This window comes from Phacochoerus africanus, chromosome 14 (assembly GCF_016906955.1).
Source record: "Phacochoerus africanus isolate WHEZ1 chromosome 14, ROS_Pafr_v1, whole genome shotgun sequence".
Lineage (NCBI taxonomy): Eukaryota > Metazoa > Chordata > Mammalia > Artiodactyla > Suidae > Phacochoerus > Phacochoerus africanus.
Genome location: NC_062557.1, coordinates 18,822,749 through 18,840,125, shown reverse-complemented (window position 1 = coordinate 18,840,125; position 17,377 = coordinate 18,822,749). Strand labels below are relative to the sequence as shown.

Sequence of the window (17,377 nt, the reverse complement as noted above, 5' to 3'; positions counted from 1 at the left end):
CAGGTTCGATCCCTGGCCCAGGAACTTCCACATGCTGTGAACATGGCCAAAAAAATAAGTGAGTCTCTAGAGAAAAAAAAAAAAAGATCATACATACTTGAGAAAAGCAGGAAGCAAAATTTTGAGGTATTGCTCCTTGGTCACAGTAAGCATATAATAATTATTTGTTCACTGAATAAATGAATAAACTAATAGACAAACAAGATTCTGTCCTTGAAGGGAAAAAAAGCCCCCTCCTAAAATATATATATATAAATATATATATTTATGTATAATATATTATGTGATATATATTAATATGTATCATTAATAAAAAATATATATATATTTTTAGGTCCATACTTGCGTCACATGGAGGTTTCCAGGCTAGGGATCCAATCAGAGCTACAGCTGCCGGCCTAGGCCACAGCCACAGCAACTCCAGATCTGAGCCGCATCTGCAACCTACACCACAGCTCATGACAACACCAGATCCTTAACCCACTGAGCGAGGCCAGGGATCGTACCCACAACCTCATGGTTCCTAGTCAGATTCATTTCCGCTGCACCACTATGGGAACTCCAAAAAATATTTTTTTAATTAAAAAAAATGTGAGTCCCTGGAGATGGAAAGCCAATCCGCATATTTCTGATTTGTTTATACTTAATTTCTCCAAATAGCTCTCTCTGACATCCTTGAACTTTGCACATTTTCTAAGAGACAGGGCATCGGGAGATTCTGAGTAAACAGCCTGAGGGGAGCCAACCACCCCCTTAGGAAAACGATGTCTCCCATCCTTACAGTTGAGGCAGCGCCCGCCTTCAGCGCCAGACACCAGCTCCAATTCTAGCCCAGGTGACAGTTACAACAGCTGGGCCAGCCTGTAGGGGACCCCATCCAGAACACAAAATAGTAATAAAGCAAGGAATCAAATGGGTTCTCGGTAGCTTGGCCAGGGCATGGGGGAAGGTCATGCGTGGGAAAAGCAGTGACTCTTTGGTGCTTCCTGGCGGGCCTAACCTCCTACCTCAACAGGAGGGCTTCGATGTGTACTCTGAGCAAACCTGACTCTAACAATGAAAGTGAAGCAGGATAACACGATGGGTAGCCCTTGATGGAGGGACTATATGGAGATGGCAGAGCATGCTAGAGAGTCCTGCTTAGTCAGGCAAAGCTGATTTTCAAAGCTTGGATCTGACATGATGCCCAGTGGCTTTAGGTAAGTTTCTTAATCACTGTGAATATCTATCATCAGTAAACCCCCCCACTCCAGATTGTTGTGAAAATCAAATGAGACAATGTGTATGGCAGGACAGCTAATAGGCACTTAATCAATGACAGCTAACGGTACCATATTATCTGAAAGCAAAAGGCCATATGTTGACGTCTCTCTTATTTCCCATTGAAATCATGCTCCAGGCAGTCTCCAGACACCTTGCTGCGTCCAATATGGAAATCTTGATACCAATCAATCAACAATAATTTAATGAGAATGTGACGGAGTCAATCCAGGGCCAGATGCTCTGAGGGTGGACTGGAGAAGAGGAAAAAAGTAGCAGATGGACAGAGTTGTTGAGGACACATAACACAAGTCGCAGATGCTTGAGAAAAATCACAAAGCAATTTAGCAGGAGATTAACAGAATCCAACTTGAATTTGGGCTACTGGGGATGCAGAAGCTAGCTGGGGATGCAGAGGAATGCTGGAAGAAGGCCTTAATCAGGAAAGTCTTCTCTGTGATCCTGGACTTGGACTTGAATTTTAAGCTTCCTTAATACACAGTGGACCTGAAGCCTGGGATTTTAAATTAAACATCAATTGTGTGTGTTAAAAATTTATGAAAGGGGAGGAGTTCCCTGTGGCACAGCAGGTTAAGGATCCAGCATTGTCATTGCAGTGGCTAGGGTCACTACTGTGGCACAGGTTTGATCCCTGGACAAGGAAATTCCACATGCTGCAAGGGTGATCAGAAAAAAATTTTCTTTTATGGAGGGAGCAATGGGGAAAAACCCAGTGAAAATATTTGGGAACCAGATAGAAGCGGTAGTTACACAACAATGTGAATGTGCTAAATGCCACTGGATTTTTCACTTTAAATTGAAGCCGACTAGTATCCATGAGGACGCGGGTTTAATCTCTGGCCTCGCTCAGTGGGTTAAGGATATGGAGTTGCCGTGAGCTGTGCTCTAGGTCGCAGATGCAGCTCAGATCCCTATGTTTCTGTGGCTGTGGTGTAGGCTGGCAGCTATAGCTCCAGTTTGACCCCTAGCCTGGGAACTTCGTCTGCTGAGGTGTGGCCCTAAAAAGCAAAAAATTTTTAAATGGTTAACTTTATGTTGCATGAATTCACTTCAATTTAAAAACATGAGGAAATAATAATTAATATTTTTAAAGGAGTAGCCCTACCAGATATTAGAAAATATTTTGAAGCTACAGAAATTAAAACAACGTGTTATTGGCACAGACATAGACAGTAGATCAAGGGAATAGAATAGAGTCCAACCGTAAATTCAAATGTATTGGGAAAATTAATATACACTAAATGACACCATTAAAATCAGTGAGGAAAAGATGGATTTTTCAATTGTTCAGTAAATGCTGTTGGTAATGAGAAAGAATATGAAAAAGCATATGTCGTGTAAATGAATCATTTTGCTGCACAGTAGAAATTGACACAACATTGTACATCAACTATAAGTCAATAAAATATATTTTAAAAATAAATAATAAATGCTGTTGGAACAAGTGCTAATGCTTTGGGGAAAAAAATTAAAGCTAGGCCCATACCTCACAGTTTATACCAAAATGAATTCCAGATGGATTAAAAGATTAAATGCAGAAGCATGGAAGCATGAGATTTCTAGAAAGATAATATGGTAACACTTTGTATAATCCTACGGTGAAGTTTTTTTCATACGCTTGACAGGAAGCCCTGGAACGTCCCAAAAATTGATCAATTTGACCTCTAGCACAACACACAGAAATGAAAGCAATTTCTGTATGTTCTGTATGGCAAAAATTACTATAGACAAGTTTGAAAGACAAATGATAAATTGGAAGAACATTTGCAACTCTTAGGATAGATAACTAATTTCTGCAATGTACAAAGAACTTTTACGAGTTAATAAAAGAAAGCCAATCGTTTCTATTAAAATGAACATAAGAATGGATAATTTATAAAAGAAAAACTGGGGAACTTCCTGATGGTCTATTAGGACTTGGCACCTTCACCGCTTTGGCCCGGGTTCAATTCCCGGTCTGGGAATTGAGACCCTACATTAAGCTGCTGTACACTTTGGCCAAAAAAAGACAAAAAAACCTGAATGGTCACTAGACATATGAGACTATGTTTAACCTCATTAGTAATTAAAGAAATATAAATAAAACCAACAACGAAAGTATATTTATTGCTTACTAAATTGATGAAGGAAAAACAAATATGATTCCCAGACAATAGATCCTCTCTGCAATTCTGGTAAAGATATGAAAAAGTACATAGAACTTTCCTGGAGGGCATTTTTTTCTTGTGTATCAATATATTAAATGAACTTACTCTTCAGCCTAGAAATTCCACTATTATGACATATTTTACCTTGAAGGAATTTATATTTTACCTTGTATATTCCTTTCTCTTTTTTTTCTTTTCTTTTTTGGCCACTCTGTGGCATATGGAGGTCCCAGGGATCAGATCCCAGCTGCAGTAGCAACCTACGCCACAGCTGTGGCAATGCGAGATCCTTTAACCCACGGAGCAGGGCAGATCAAACCTGCATCTGGGCTTTGCAGAGACACCGCTGATCTCACTCCACCTTGTCTATTTCTGTAGTGTCTTAAAATTTTTTTAAGCAAACATGTAATAGTTTATAATCAAACAAAACAAATCTGAGGGTTAATTATCAATTATACAACATTTGCATAAGGGGAATACTTGAAAGGATGATAGATAGATGACTGATCGATAGACAGATAGACAGACAATCTTTCTAGATAGAAAGATCTCCAAAAAATATTGTCTGGTGAAAGTGAGGTAGACATCACAAAAAGTCCCTGCCTCTTTACAGCATCTTGCAAAGAAACAATGTGGTAACCAAAAGCCCCAAAGGGAGGGGAGAATTTTTATAACCACCCTAAATCTAATAAAACACACACGCACAAAGAGGCACATGAACTCACCTACATAAATTGTGAATTGTAATTTCACAATTGTCAGAACACACACTACAAATAAAAATAATCTTTGAGCTCCATCCCATGGAGATATTTACCACTGCCATGCTCAAGTTATGCCCCAGGATTTCTTTATGTGATATGGGGAGGAGAATTAGCCTGACGTATGTTTCTTATTAGGTGAGCATGGGTGTCTGTGTGTCTGTGTGTGTGTCTGCGTGTGTCTGTGTGTGTCTGTGTGTCTGTGTATGCATATACATAGAAGAGAGAGATTGATGTCTTTGACAGGATGGTGGGATTTCTAGGGATATTTTTCTTTTTCTTTATTTATCTAACCTTTCTACATTAAGCAGTGTTATCTTTGTAAGCTGAAAATAAGCATTTTTACGAAAGAGGTGAAAATTAAGGTAAAATTAATTTTTTAGTAACTGCTCCCAGCATGGGCAATTCCTTAAAATGCTTTCTAATGGAGACTAGTCAGTGAGGATGTCAAGGTCATGATCCAGGCACTCCCTTCCTCTCGCCCAATATTTGACATTTTCCTAGAGCCAAAAAGAAAGCTCAAACAACAAAAATAAAAAATCAAGATGGGGGGGGCAACGGAAGCCTGGGAGTACTGGGTAAACAATAGCAGTTGAATTCTCTAGGAGCAGTTTGGTCTTACTATCCACTGGGGTGACCTGAAAACCACATCACCACACTCCCCCTAACTCCTTCTGAAGGTCATGTAGCAGCTCTCACTAGTACAGAAAATAACTTCCGGAGTGCCCGTCGTGGCTCAGTGGTTAACGAATCCAACTAGGAACTATGAGGTTGCAGGTTCGATTCCTGGCCTCGCTCAGTGGGCTAAGGATCTGGCGTTGCCGTGAGCTGTGGTGTAGGTCGCAGACGCGGCTCGGACCCTGCGTTGTTGTGGCTCTGGTGTAGGCCGACCCCTAGCCTGGGAACCTCCTTATGCCATAGGCGCAGCCCTAAAAGGACAAAAAAAAAAAAAAAAAAAAAAAAAGAAAAAGAAAGAAAATAACTTCCTTCCAGAGCTAATTACACGGAGTCTTCCTTTATTCTAAATTCGGACTGTGTAATAACCACACAGAGGACCAGACAAAACCACATCACACATGGGCAAGTCCTGTGCGAGTACTGTTTATTTGGGGATTTTATCTGGACAACACCAAAACTGCTCCAGAATTGGTGGAATTTACTCCATTCACAAATATAAAGTTAACTAGATATATCAATAAAATATCACAGCTCCCTAAAAAGTGGGACATTTTCAGGGATAATGAAAAGGGAAAGAAAGAGTGTTCCCATTTAAAAAAAGAAAAAGTAGAAAATTTTGATCCCAGTGTCTTGATTTATTCTACATAATACCAAATAACTGACTTTGATTTTCAGTTCAAGAGATTTTTTTTTTCTTCTATTAAATCAAAGGACGTTTCCTAGGAGTTCCTGTTGTGGATCAGCAGAAACCCAACTCGTATCCATGAGGACGCGGGTTTGGTCCCTGGCCCTGCTCAGTGGGTTAAAGGATCCGGTATTGCCGTGAGCTGGGTGGAGGTCCTAGATGCTGTTCGGATCTGGCGTTGCTGTGGCCCAACTTCCATATACCACAGCTTCGGCTCCCCAAAAAAGGAAAAGAAAGTTTATGTTATGGTTATCATAATTCTTTTGTTGGGCATTCTATTCTAATTGCATAAATATTTGCTATTGTATATATGGTATCTAACAACTTCCATTTAACCACCGTATGGAATACACGGTAATACTCTATTCCTTGCTCATTCTGATTAAGGAGGAGTTCAGTGAATCTCTCTGTCTTCAGGGGAATTCAACAAGTTTTTTTATTTCTGGCAGTTCATTAACATGATTTAATCTTCGAATGACAGGGATAGAGATTATTGTCTCTAGGTTATAGATGGGGGTGTGGAATCAGAACAACTAGAGTGGGAAGGAACTTTAAAGCTCGACTAATCAAAGCCTTTATTTTACAGATGAGAACAGTAAAGGTCAGAAATTTGGAGATCTTCTGGATAAAAGCTGGAATGAACCTCTTGGCCACTTGATCCCCCAGCTGACTTTCCAAAAGAAACCACTGATAGATCTTCCTCTTGGTACTCAATATTTACGATGAGCTAGGAGTTCCCTTGTGGCACAGTGGGTTAGGGATCCAGCATTGTCTTTGCAGCAGCTCAGGTCACTGCTCTGGCCTGGGTTTGGTCCCTGGCCCAGGAACTTCCACATGCCATGGGTACAGCTACATAAATAAATAAAATGAGCTAGATAAGAAAAGCCAGGTTCGTTTAGGGGTTTACCAAGGCAAAAGGGTTCCTGCCTCTTCCCATCCCCAACCTAGGGCCTAAATTCAACTTAACTTACAGAATCTAAGGCATTTGCCTAGAGTGTTCTTTTTTTTTTTTTTAATGATTTTTATTTTTTCCATTATAGTTGGTTTACAGCGTTGGGTCAATTTCTACTGTACAGCAAAGTGACCCAGTCACACACACAGGTATACACTCTTTTTCTCACATTATCCTCCATCACGTTCCATCATAAATGACTAGATGTAGTTCCCTGTGCTATACAGCAGGATCTCATTGCTTATCCACCCCAAGTACAACAGTTTGCATCTTGGAAGAGAGAGTTCTTAAAGGAACAGAGACTCGAGGCTCCTTCTTTGACGATGAAGAGTGGTTGAAATCGGGAGCAATACCTCTCGGCGAGGCCCGTTTTAGTCACCGATATTCACTGTATTACAATGTTCAGGGAGCTTGCTCACAAACTAGCTCATATTAGAAAGTTAGGAGTTCCCGTTGTGACTCGGCGGATTAAGAGTCTGACTAGCATCCACGAGGATGCAGACTCCATCCCTGGCCTCGCTCAGTGGGTTAAGGATCCAGCATTGCCATAAGCTTCAGCATAGGTCACAGATGTGGTCTGGATCCCTCGTGGCTGTGGCTGTGGCGTAGGCCGGCAGCTGTAGCTCCAATTCAAGCCCTAGCCTGGGAAGTTCCATATGCTGCAGATGCAGCCCTAAAAAGAAAGACAGAGATAAGTAAACAGCCCTGGGTATGATCCATAGAGCAAGGGAAAAGGAATGAGGGGTGTGGGGGGGGCAGGGGAGAGAGAGGCTCCAGACTGGTGCTAATCTACTAAGGAATGACATCATGATGCGTGGAAGGAGCAGGTTGAGGAGGGAAAGCCAGAAAGAGCACGGTTGCCAAGAACTGTTATCAACTGACATCCTGGAATACACAGTCATATTTCTATTCCTTGGGGATCCTATAAAATGGGACCATAACGATTCTTTGGGCCAACAAGTCTTCTGCTGCTTATTGGTGCAGGTGGTAGGGAGTAAGGAATTAAGAGACTCACAAAGGGATCCAAACCTCTGCTTCATTGGAGTGGAAAAAGCCATCACAGCAATTTCCACAACATACCTGGCAGGACAAGGTCGCAGAAACCAACTAAACTGGCTGAGAGTAGGCATGAGCTTCACAGAGAGAGGAGAGAGTTTTAATTCAATGGTATTGCTGAGTTGTGAAGTTCCTTTGTGATGCAGTGGCTGAAAGATCTGGCGTTGTCACTGCAGCTGCTCGGGTCGCTGCTGTGATATGGGTCCAATCCCTGGCCCAGGAACTTTCACGTCACAGGTGGGGCAAAAAAAAGAAAGGAGTTCCTGTCCTGGCTCAGCGGTAGGGAACCTGACGAGCATCCCTGAGGAGGTGGGTTCAATCCTGGCCTTGCTCAGTGGGTTAAGGATCCAGTGTTGTGGTGAACGACGTCATAGCTCACAGATGCAGCTGGAATCTGGCGTTGCTGTGGCTGTAGCCTAGGCCAGCGGCTGCAGCTCCGATTCAGCCCCTAGCCTGGGAACATCCATGTGCTGTGAGTATAGCCCTAAAAAAAAAAAAAAAAGAGGTATTGCTGACCTGTGAAAGAAATGGACTAGCCCTAAATCATAGGCTCACTTCTCGATCTGATGGAAATGTCAATCCTGGGTCCTCTTATTTTCTGAAAAGGAAGGCCCCACCTTTGTAGAAAGAAACTATGTCCAGTTCCTCTTTGCTGGGTCCATCCATAAGTTCCTTGTGCCATTCTGGAAGGCAAGAACGTTTTTGGCCTGCCTCTTTGCAGCATAAATAATGCACAGGTCAAATCTTGTAACCCCAGAAGTTCCCATCGTAACTCAGTGGTAACAAACCCGACTAGTATTCATGAGGACTCAGGTTTGATCCCTGACCTCGCTCAGGGGGTTAAGGATCCAGTGTGGCTGTGGCTGTGGTGTAGGCTGGCAGCTGTAGCTGCAATTCAACCCCTAGCCTGGGAACTTCCATAAGCCGCGGGTGGAGTCCTAAACAGCAAAACAAAACAAAAACCCTAAACATAACTTTACAATCCAGCAATCATGCTCTTTGGTATTTATCTAAATGAATTGAAGACGTGTCTACATGAAAAGCTTCACGTGAGTGTTTATAGAAGCTTTATTCATAATTATCAAAACCTAGTAGCAAACAAGATGTCCTTCAGTAGGTAAATATAGATGAACTGTGTACATCCAGACATGGAATACTATACAGCACTAAAAAGAAATGCCATGAAAAGACTTGGAGGTCCTTTATGCCTATTACTAAGTGAAAGAAGCTAATCTGAAAATGTCATACTGTATGATTCCAACCATATGACTTCCTGGAAAAGGCAAAATATGGAAACAATAAAAAGATCAGTGATACCAGGGGTTAGGAGGGTGGGATGGATGAAGAGGTGGAGCGTAGAGGATTTTAGGGCAGTGAATCTTTTCTGTATGATATTGTAATGGTAGACACTTGTCAAAATGCACAACACCAAGAATGACCCCTCATGTAAACTGTGGATTTTGGTTGATAACTGTGTCAGCGTTGGTTCATTGATTGTAACAAATTACCATTCCAGAGCAGGATGCTGACAGTGGGAAGGCTGTGGGTGTGTTGTGGCAGGGACTATTTGGGAACTCTCTGTATTTTACGTGGAACTTTTACTGCTTAAAATAAATAACATTGGAGTTCCCGTCGTGGCTCAGCAGATAACGAGTCCGACTAGCATCCATGAGGATGTGGGTTAAATCCCTGGCCTCACCCAGTGGGTTAAGGATCCAGCATTGCTGTGGCTGCGGTGTAGGCCAGCAGCTACAGCTCTGAATGGATCCCTGGCCTGGGAACCTCCATATGTTGCAGGTGTAGCTCTAAAAAGACAAAAAAATATATATGTATCTATGAAAAAGAGAGAGAGAGAGAGAGAATCAAATCAGTAAGCCAGACAAGCAGTGGGACTCCAGATCAGGGGTAAAGACCTTGAAATGGAGGTAGAGCCTTAGAAGTGGGGATTCTCCCTTACTTCGCCCTCTGAAACAAGAGTCAAGAAAGTAGCTTTTCTAGATTTTAATTTTGTAAGTGCCCTAGGAAAGGACAAGCTGGTGACCTCTGCCACATTAGGGGTCAGCTTTGAACCTGAGCGGGTTTGGAGTCCTTGTTGTGGCTCAGCAGTAATGAACCTGACTAGTATCCATGAGGATGTGGTTTGATCCCTGGCCTTGCTAAGTGGGTTAAGGATCCAGCATTGCCATGAGCTGTAGTGCAGGTTGCAGAAGCTGCTCAGATCCCATGTTGCTGTGGCTGTGGCATAGGCTGGCAGCTGTGGCTCCAGTTTGACCCTTAGCCTTGGAACACACACACAAAAAAAATTAAATTAAAAAGAAGACCTTCAGTCTATAATCCGAGTATCCTTCAAGAGAATTCTAAGGCCTCAAGGATATTTATGAATTTTTTTTCATAAATGCCTGGGGCATGTAGAAGTTCCCAGGCCAGGAATGGAATCCATGTGACCTAAGCTGCTGCAGTGATAATGCCAGACCTTTAAGCCACAGGGGAAATCTGAAGACATCTTTTTTAAGATGTCTTTTTCTTGGGGCCCTCCTCTATAAACCTTTGCTAACCTCTAGTTCCAATCAAACAAACAAACACTGAGAAATAGAAATTCAGTTTTGGAGGGCAAAACTTGAGAACTTTACAGTGAAAACCCCAGTTTTCTGTCTAATATATCAATTTATTTTACTTATTTATTTATTTTTAGGGCCACACCTTCGGCATATGGAAGTTCCCGGGCTAGGAGTCAAATCGGAGCTGCCGCTGCCAGCCTACACCGCAGCAATGCCAGATATGAGCTTCACCTGCGACCTATGCTGCAGCTTTGGCAATGCCGGATCCCCAACCCAGTGAGAGAAGCCAGGGGTCGAACCCGAATCTTCATGGATACTAGTCAGATTCTTAACTCTTTTTTTTTTTTTTGTCTTTTTGCTGTTTCTTGGGCCGCTCCCGCGGCATATGGAGGTTCCCAGGCTAGGGGTCAAATCGGAGCTGTAGCCGCCGGCCTATGCCAGAGCCACAGCAACGTGGGATCTGAGCCGCATCTGCAACCTACACCACAGCTCACGGCAACGCCGGATCCTTGACCCACTGAGCAAGGGCAGGGACTGAACCCGAAACCTCATGGTTCCTAGTCAGATTCGTTAACCACTGCGACACGACAGGAACTCCAGGTTAACTATTAAATATACCAGCAATGAGATCCTGCTGTATAGCACAGGGAACTATATCCATTCACTTGTGATAGTACATGATGGAGGATAATATGAGAAAAAGAATGTATGTATGTATATGTGTATGACTGGGTCACTTTGCTGTACAGTAGAAATTGACAGAACACTGTAAGTCAACTATAATGGAAAAATAAAAATCATAAAAAATAAATATCGAATATACCCCTATTAGAAATCATTCAAGAAATAAACGTGCTACTTAGAGAAAGATCAAAATATCAGAGTTCCCATTGTGGTTCAACGGGTTAAGAACCTGACTAGCATCCATGAGGATGCGGGTTTGAGCCCTGGCCCTGCTCAGTGGGTTAAAGGATCCTGTGTTGCCATGAGTTGTGGTGTAGGTCACAGATGAGGCTTGGATCTGGTGTTGCTGTGGCTGTGTCGTAGGCCAGCAGCTGCAGCTCCGAGACACCTAGCCTGGGAACTTCCATAAGCTGCAAGTGCAGCCCTCAAAGGGGCAGGGGGAAGAAAAGGAAAAAGATCAAAATATAAAAAGATAAAAAAGAATATTAATTCTCTCCTTTGAAAGGGTAAGAGAAGAGTTTTGCCATAGGAAATGCACTCAAGCTAAGCAGAAACCTAAAAGTTTCCTGGAGTACCGATGGAGAAGGACCTGGAACCCCATCCAACCAGAAAGAGAAAAGCAGAAACAAGCTTACCGCATACCAAGGAAGAAGCTCTAAAAATAATGCCAGAGATACAGAAAAAAACACTAATTTGAGTATCCAAAAAGGGAACTGTAGTTTAAGATGGCTGTAATCAGGAGCATATTCGTAAGACTCCCAACAAGCTATTAGAGGTTGAGAAACCATATCTGGCAGCCCCATTAATTTCAGAAGGTATAATTTAAGGAATTTAGTCCTTCAAATCAGAGAAGCCTGTGAAGAACTGCATGGTTGGAATCACAGCAGGTTTGCAGCCCATTTGAGTCATCAGACCACTAGGCCACTGAGAAACTGGAAAATTCATTTAACACAATGTGAACATATATAACAATCCTGTGGTGATTTAATTATATACTGACTTGAAATTATATGATTGCTTTCTATGGAGAATTAATTCAGAATTCTCTCTTTGGCATTAAGGTTATGCCCCTAATACACCTTGAATTTTCAAAAATAAGTGCTTGGGAGTTCCTCCGGTGGCTCAGTGGTAACAAACCCCACTAGCATCCTTTAGGATGCGGGTTAATCCCTGGCCTCGCTCAGTTGGGTAAGGATCCAGCGTTGCTGTGAACTGTGGTGTAGGTCACAGATGAGGCTCAGATCTGGTGTTGCTATGGCTGTGGTGTAGGCTGGCAGCTGCAGCTCTGATTTGACCCCTAGCCTGGGAATTTCCATATGCCTCGAGTGAGGCCTTAAAAGGCAAAAGCAAAAAAAAAAAAAAAAAGTGCTTGATTTGAACTCAGAGTTTTACTTTAGGAGTTCTCATGTGGCTTAGCAGGTTAAGGATCCAGTGTTGTCACTGCAATGGTCACTACTGTGGTGCAGGTTTGATCCCTGGCTGGGGAATTTCCACATGCCCGGGTTGAGGCCAAAAAAAAAAAAAAAAAAACTTTACTTGGGAGAATAATGAAATCCTCTTTATTTTATTACTCAAAACATTTCTAGAGGGTAGATCGACTTTTTTTTTTTCAGCGAAACCAATAACTTATTTTTGTTACAAAACAGAATGTTTAAGTATCCGTAAAAGTATAAAAAGGGCCTCATTAATGTAACTGAAGATTAATGTCATTGTACATTGTCTTCCAGAGTTGCAGAAGAAGGAGAAGAAGAGGAGGAGGAGGAAGAAGAGGAAAGAAAGAGAGAGAGAGAGAGAGAGAGAGAGAGAGAGAGAGAGAGAGAGAGAGAGGGAGGGAGGGAGGAAGGAAGGAAAGAAAGAAAGAAAGGGAGTTCCCGTCGTGGCGCAGTGGTTAACGAATCCAACTAGGAACCACGAGGTTGCGGGTTCGATCCCTGCCCTTGCTCAGTGGGTTAACGATCCGGCGTTGCCGTGAGCTGTGGTGTAGGTTGCAGACGCGGCTCGGATCCCACGTTGCTGTGGCTCTGACATAGGCCAGTGGCTATGGCTCCGATTAGACCCCTAGCATGGGAACCTCCATATGCCATAGGCTCGGCCCTAAAAGGACAAAAAAAAAAAAAAAAAGGAGGAAGGAAGGAAGGAAGAAGGAAAGAAAGAAAGAAACCTTTAAATATATTTTGGAAGAGAATGTCTGCATTCTGAAATTAATTAGGTTTAAATTGTACCCAATTCTTAAATCCCTGAAGATATTCAAGATAGAGAATGTTCTTAAATATCTTTTTTAAAACCCAATCATGTTGTTGTACAACTATAAATGTAATAAAATTCATTGAGTAATTTAAAAAAACCCAATCAGTGCTTGCTGCGGCAGCACATATACTGAAATTGGAATGATACAGAGAAGATTAGTGTGGCCCCTGCGCAAGGGTGACACACAAATTCGAGGAGTGTTCCATGTTTTTTATTGCCTTTGGAATGGATTAGCAATGAGATCCTGCTGTGTAGCACTGGGAACTATGTCTGGTCACTTATGATGGAGCATGATAATGTGAGAAAAAAGAATGTATATGTATATGTGTAACTGGGTCACCATGCTGTACAGTGGACAATTGACAGAACACTATAAACGAGCTGTAATGGAAACAAATCATTATAAAAATAAATAAATAAATAAGTAACCCAATCATAAATTTGCATTCACTAACATCCCAAAAATAGCAAGAAAAAAAATGACTTTGTTACTTGAGTGCCGCCATCAGTCTGAACTTGATCAAAGTTACTGTAGTGTGATGATCTTATGTGAAAATCTTCCATGGTTGCTGCCATATAAGAATAAGGCTGAAAGGTTACCCCCCATAACTTTATTTATTTATTTATTTGTCTTTTCTAGGGCCACTCCCACGGCATATGGAGATTCCCAGGCTAGGGGTTGAATTGGAGCTGTAGCCACTGGCCTACGCCAGAGCCACAGCAATGCGGGATCCGAGCTGTGTCTGCGACCTACACCACAGCTCAGGGCAACGCTGGATCCTTAACCCACTGAGCAAGGCCGGGGATCAAACCCACAACCTCATGGTTCCTAGTCGGATTCGTTAACCACTGCGCCACGACGGGAACCCCCTCCCCATAACTTTAAATTTAGACAAAGGCAGAGACGATATAAAACAATTATTTAAGTATTTCTACCTCCTTCTCACTTTAGCCTGTGGTTTGTATATATCTTTAGGTACCTCTGTGAAGCCAATCCTATCTACCTCTCAACATACCCACTCAAAATGAGATCTTTCGAAAAAGAAATACAAAGGATTAAAAAAAATGAAAAAGAAATGCAAAGGATTTAAATAGTTATTTCTCTAAAAACATATACAAAGGTTAACAAGCACATGAAAAGATGTTTAATATCATTAGTCATAAGGGAAACCCAAAAATCAAAGCCACAGTGAGATATCACATCACACCTTCTAGAATGGCTTTAAAAAAAAAAAAAGGAAAGTAATAAGTGCTGGTGAATGTGTGGAGAAATTGGAATCCTGGTGCACTGCTGTGGGAATGTAAAATGGTGCAGCTGCTATGGAAAAGTTTTGTGTGAAAAATGTTAAAAAGAATTACCAGGAGTTCCCATCGTGGCTCAGTCGTTAATGAATCTGACTAGGAACCATGAGGTTGCGGGTTCGATCCCTGCCCTTGCTCAGTGGGTTAAGGATCCAGCGTTGCTGTGAACTGTGGTGTAGGTTGCAGATGCGGCTTGGATCCCGTGTTGCTGTGGTTCTGGCGTAGGCCGGTGGCTACAACTCCGATTCAACCCCTAGCCTGGGAATCTCCATATGCCGAGGGAGCAGCCCAAGAAATGGCAAACAGACCAAAAAAAAAAAAAAAAAAGGAATTACCATATGACCCAGCAATTCCACTCTTAGTTATAGGTACACCCAAAAGAATTGAAAAAGGGACTCAAATAGACATTTGTACACTAATGTTCAAAACAGCATTATAAAGTATGTATACATGTATGTGTAACTGGGTCCCCATGGTGTACAGTGGGAAAAAAAATTGCGTTGGGGAAATAAAAATAAAAACAAAAATATAAAAAAATAGCACTATTCGTAACAATGAAAAACTGAAAATAATCCAAGTGTTCATCAGTTTATGAATGGACAAAATATGTTATACACATACAGTGGAATATTATTTAGCTGTAAAAAGAAGTGAAGCTCTGACACACAACACGGATAATCCCTGACATTATGCTAATGAAGTAAGACAGTCACAAAAGGACAAATCTTGTATGATTCCTCTTCCATAAGGTACCTAACATAGGCAAGTTCATAGTGACAAAATTAGAATAAAGACTACCAGGGAATGGAGGGAAGGGGAAACCTGAGTTCTTTTGTTATTAAGTACAGTTTCCGTCTGGAGATAATGAAAAATTACTGGAAATGGATAGTGGTGATGGTTGTACAACTTAACTCCGCGGAATTGCACGCTTCAAGATGGTTAAAATGGGAAATCTTATGTATTATCTTACTACAATAAAAAAGATACATAAGAGGATTCAGTTTTTCAAAAATTCTGGGAGTAATGGGAGAGAGAGAAAAGACAGTACGCTCCGAATGTAAGGGGATACTAGGCTCCACGACAGCAACTTTAAGGATGAGGTAGGGAAAGACATGTAATGCGTACAGCCATGTCACCTAATCAGCTTTCTTAACTCAGGGCTGTGCAGAAATCCAAAATATCAGGACAATACGAGCCAATAAAACACATCCCCCTATCCTAGTTCCATTTGTGCCAGAGTTTAAAAGAACATCTTCCACTCAGTTGAGTGCTTTTCAAATTTTTAAACACACACGCTGTAAAGGTGGTTACTGTGTTTTCTTTCCTTTCCTTTTTGGCCGCCCCACGGCTCATGGTGTTCCCAGGTGGGGGATCAGATCCGAGTCATAGCTGCCACCTAAGCCTCAGAGGCGGCAACGCCGGATCCTTAACCCAAAGTGCCAGGCTAGGAATAGAATCGGCGTCCCAGCTCTCCCAAGATTCCGCCAATCCCGTTGTGCCACAGTGGGAACTCCTACTACGTTTACTTTTATCATCTTAAATATTTCAACACACAAATTTTTTTAGCATCGTCTGGGAACAAAACTTCTCAAATGGGACCGCTGGTGTGAATGCCTATCCCGTACATGTCCGAGTGAACTTTGTTCAGGAGTTGCTTAAGAACCAAAATGCCTTCACTCCACAGAAGCTTGGGGCCTAGGACACAGAACAGCTGCCTTCCCGCTGGGAAGCGACTTTCCCAACGACATCCAACTCCACAAGGGGCTCCTCACGCTCGCTGAACAAGCCCAGGCGCATTACTCTCTGGGCAGCTCCAAAGGATTCTGGGAATTAGGGGCGGAACTAAGGCCAAAAATGAAATATTGGCACAAGGTGCGCAGCGGATAGGTTTAGGATTATCTGCCGGTTGCTGAGCGACTTCTCAAATCTTCCGATCACCTCCATCATTTCTCCCACCCGGTAGGCCCGCGCTCTTTCTCCCCTTCCCACGCCCCTCCCCTAGGCCATCCTATTAGCCAATCATCGGGCGGGCGCTTACCGGGGCGGGCCAATCCCGAACACGTTTACTTTGAGCGGGAAAGGTTCAGAAGCTTTGGGAGAGCGAGGCCCACTAACCGCCCCTTCTGGCACTGTCTCTGGCTGCGGGTAACAGGCCCCGGAGGCGGCCGCTCATTGGCTAGGCAGCGGGCCAATGAGGGGTGCGAAGCGGGGGGCGGGCCTCCCAGGAGGGGGCGGGGTGGGGCGGACCGGTGCCAGGTCGCGTGCCGGGTCGCGAGCCCCGGGGTAGGCAATGTAACGGCCTCACCCCCCGCCCCTCGCTCCCGGCTCTGGCCCCCGCACCCACGGACCGGCTCCAGGCAGCGCCCGGGGCGACGGCTCTAGCGGCGGGGTGCGGGCTGAGGGAGCCGGGCTTCGACGCCCTCCCTCACCCCCGTACCCCAGGAGCTGTGCCTAGTCCAGGAGGGGCTGGGGGGCCCCCATGGAGGTGAGCGGCGCAGACGCCCGCCCGTCCTCTCGCCCCCCAGGCCTGAGGGAGGGACTTGAGGTAACCGGCGGGGACCGTCCGGGTGGCGGCGGGGCTCAGAGGACGGCGACGGTGAGGAGCTGCAGAGGAGCGGGCGCGTCCCCAGACGCGGGTCTCTGAGGCAGCGGAGGCCGGATCGCCGGCGAGGAGCCCCGACGGGGCGCCCGACCGCGCGGCGGGAGCGGGCTGGGGGCGCGGTGGCCTGTCGGGCCGGGGCTGGGGGGCTGCGGCGCGGGCTGACAGGACGGGCTAGGGCCGGGAGGGGACGAGAAGGGGGTGACGGGCCGCGACGCCGGGCCTGGTGCCGTCTCCCCCACATCGGGCCGCTGCAGCGCTGAGGCGGTGGCGGGCGGCTGGGCCTGTGGGGCGGGCCAGGGCCGGGCCTCTGGGTCCAGGGCCCAAGGCAGAGAGAAAACCCCGAGGGCGGAAGAGAGGTCCCCCGAACTAGTGTCCTGGGAATGGATTCCGGGTGGAGATGGGCGCACAGCCGACGTGAAACCGT

The 17,377-nt window shown here is 44.1% G+C and overlaps 1 non-coding gene across 1 annotated transcript; it reads left to right on the top strand.

Moving 5' to 3' along the window:
• The first annotated feature begins 13,154 nt into the window (after window positions 1–13,154).
• Window positions 13,155–13,261, top strand: LOC125115380 (U6 spliceosomal RNA). The gene has a single exon (XR_007132088.1). It is a non-coding gene; the product is annotated as a U6 spliceosomal RNA (small nuclear RNA).
• Window positions 13,262–17,377: the final 4,116 nt, after the last annotated feature.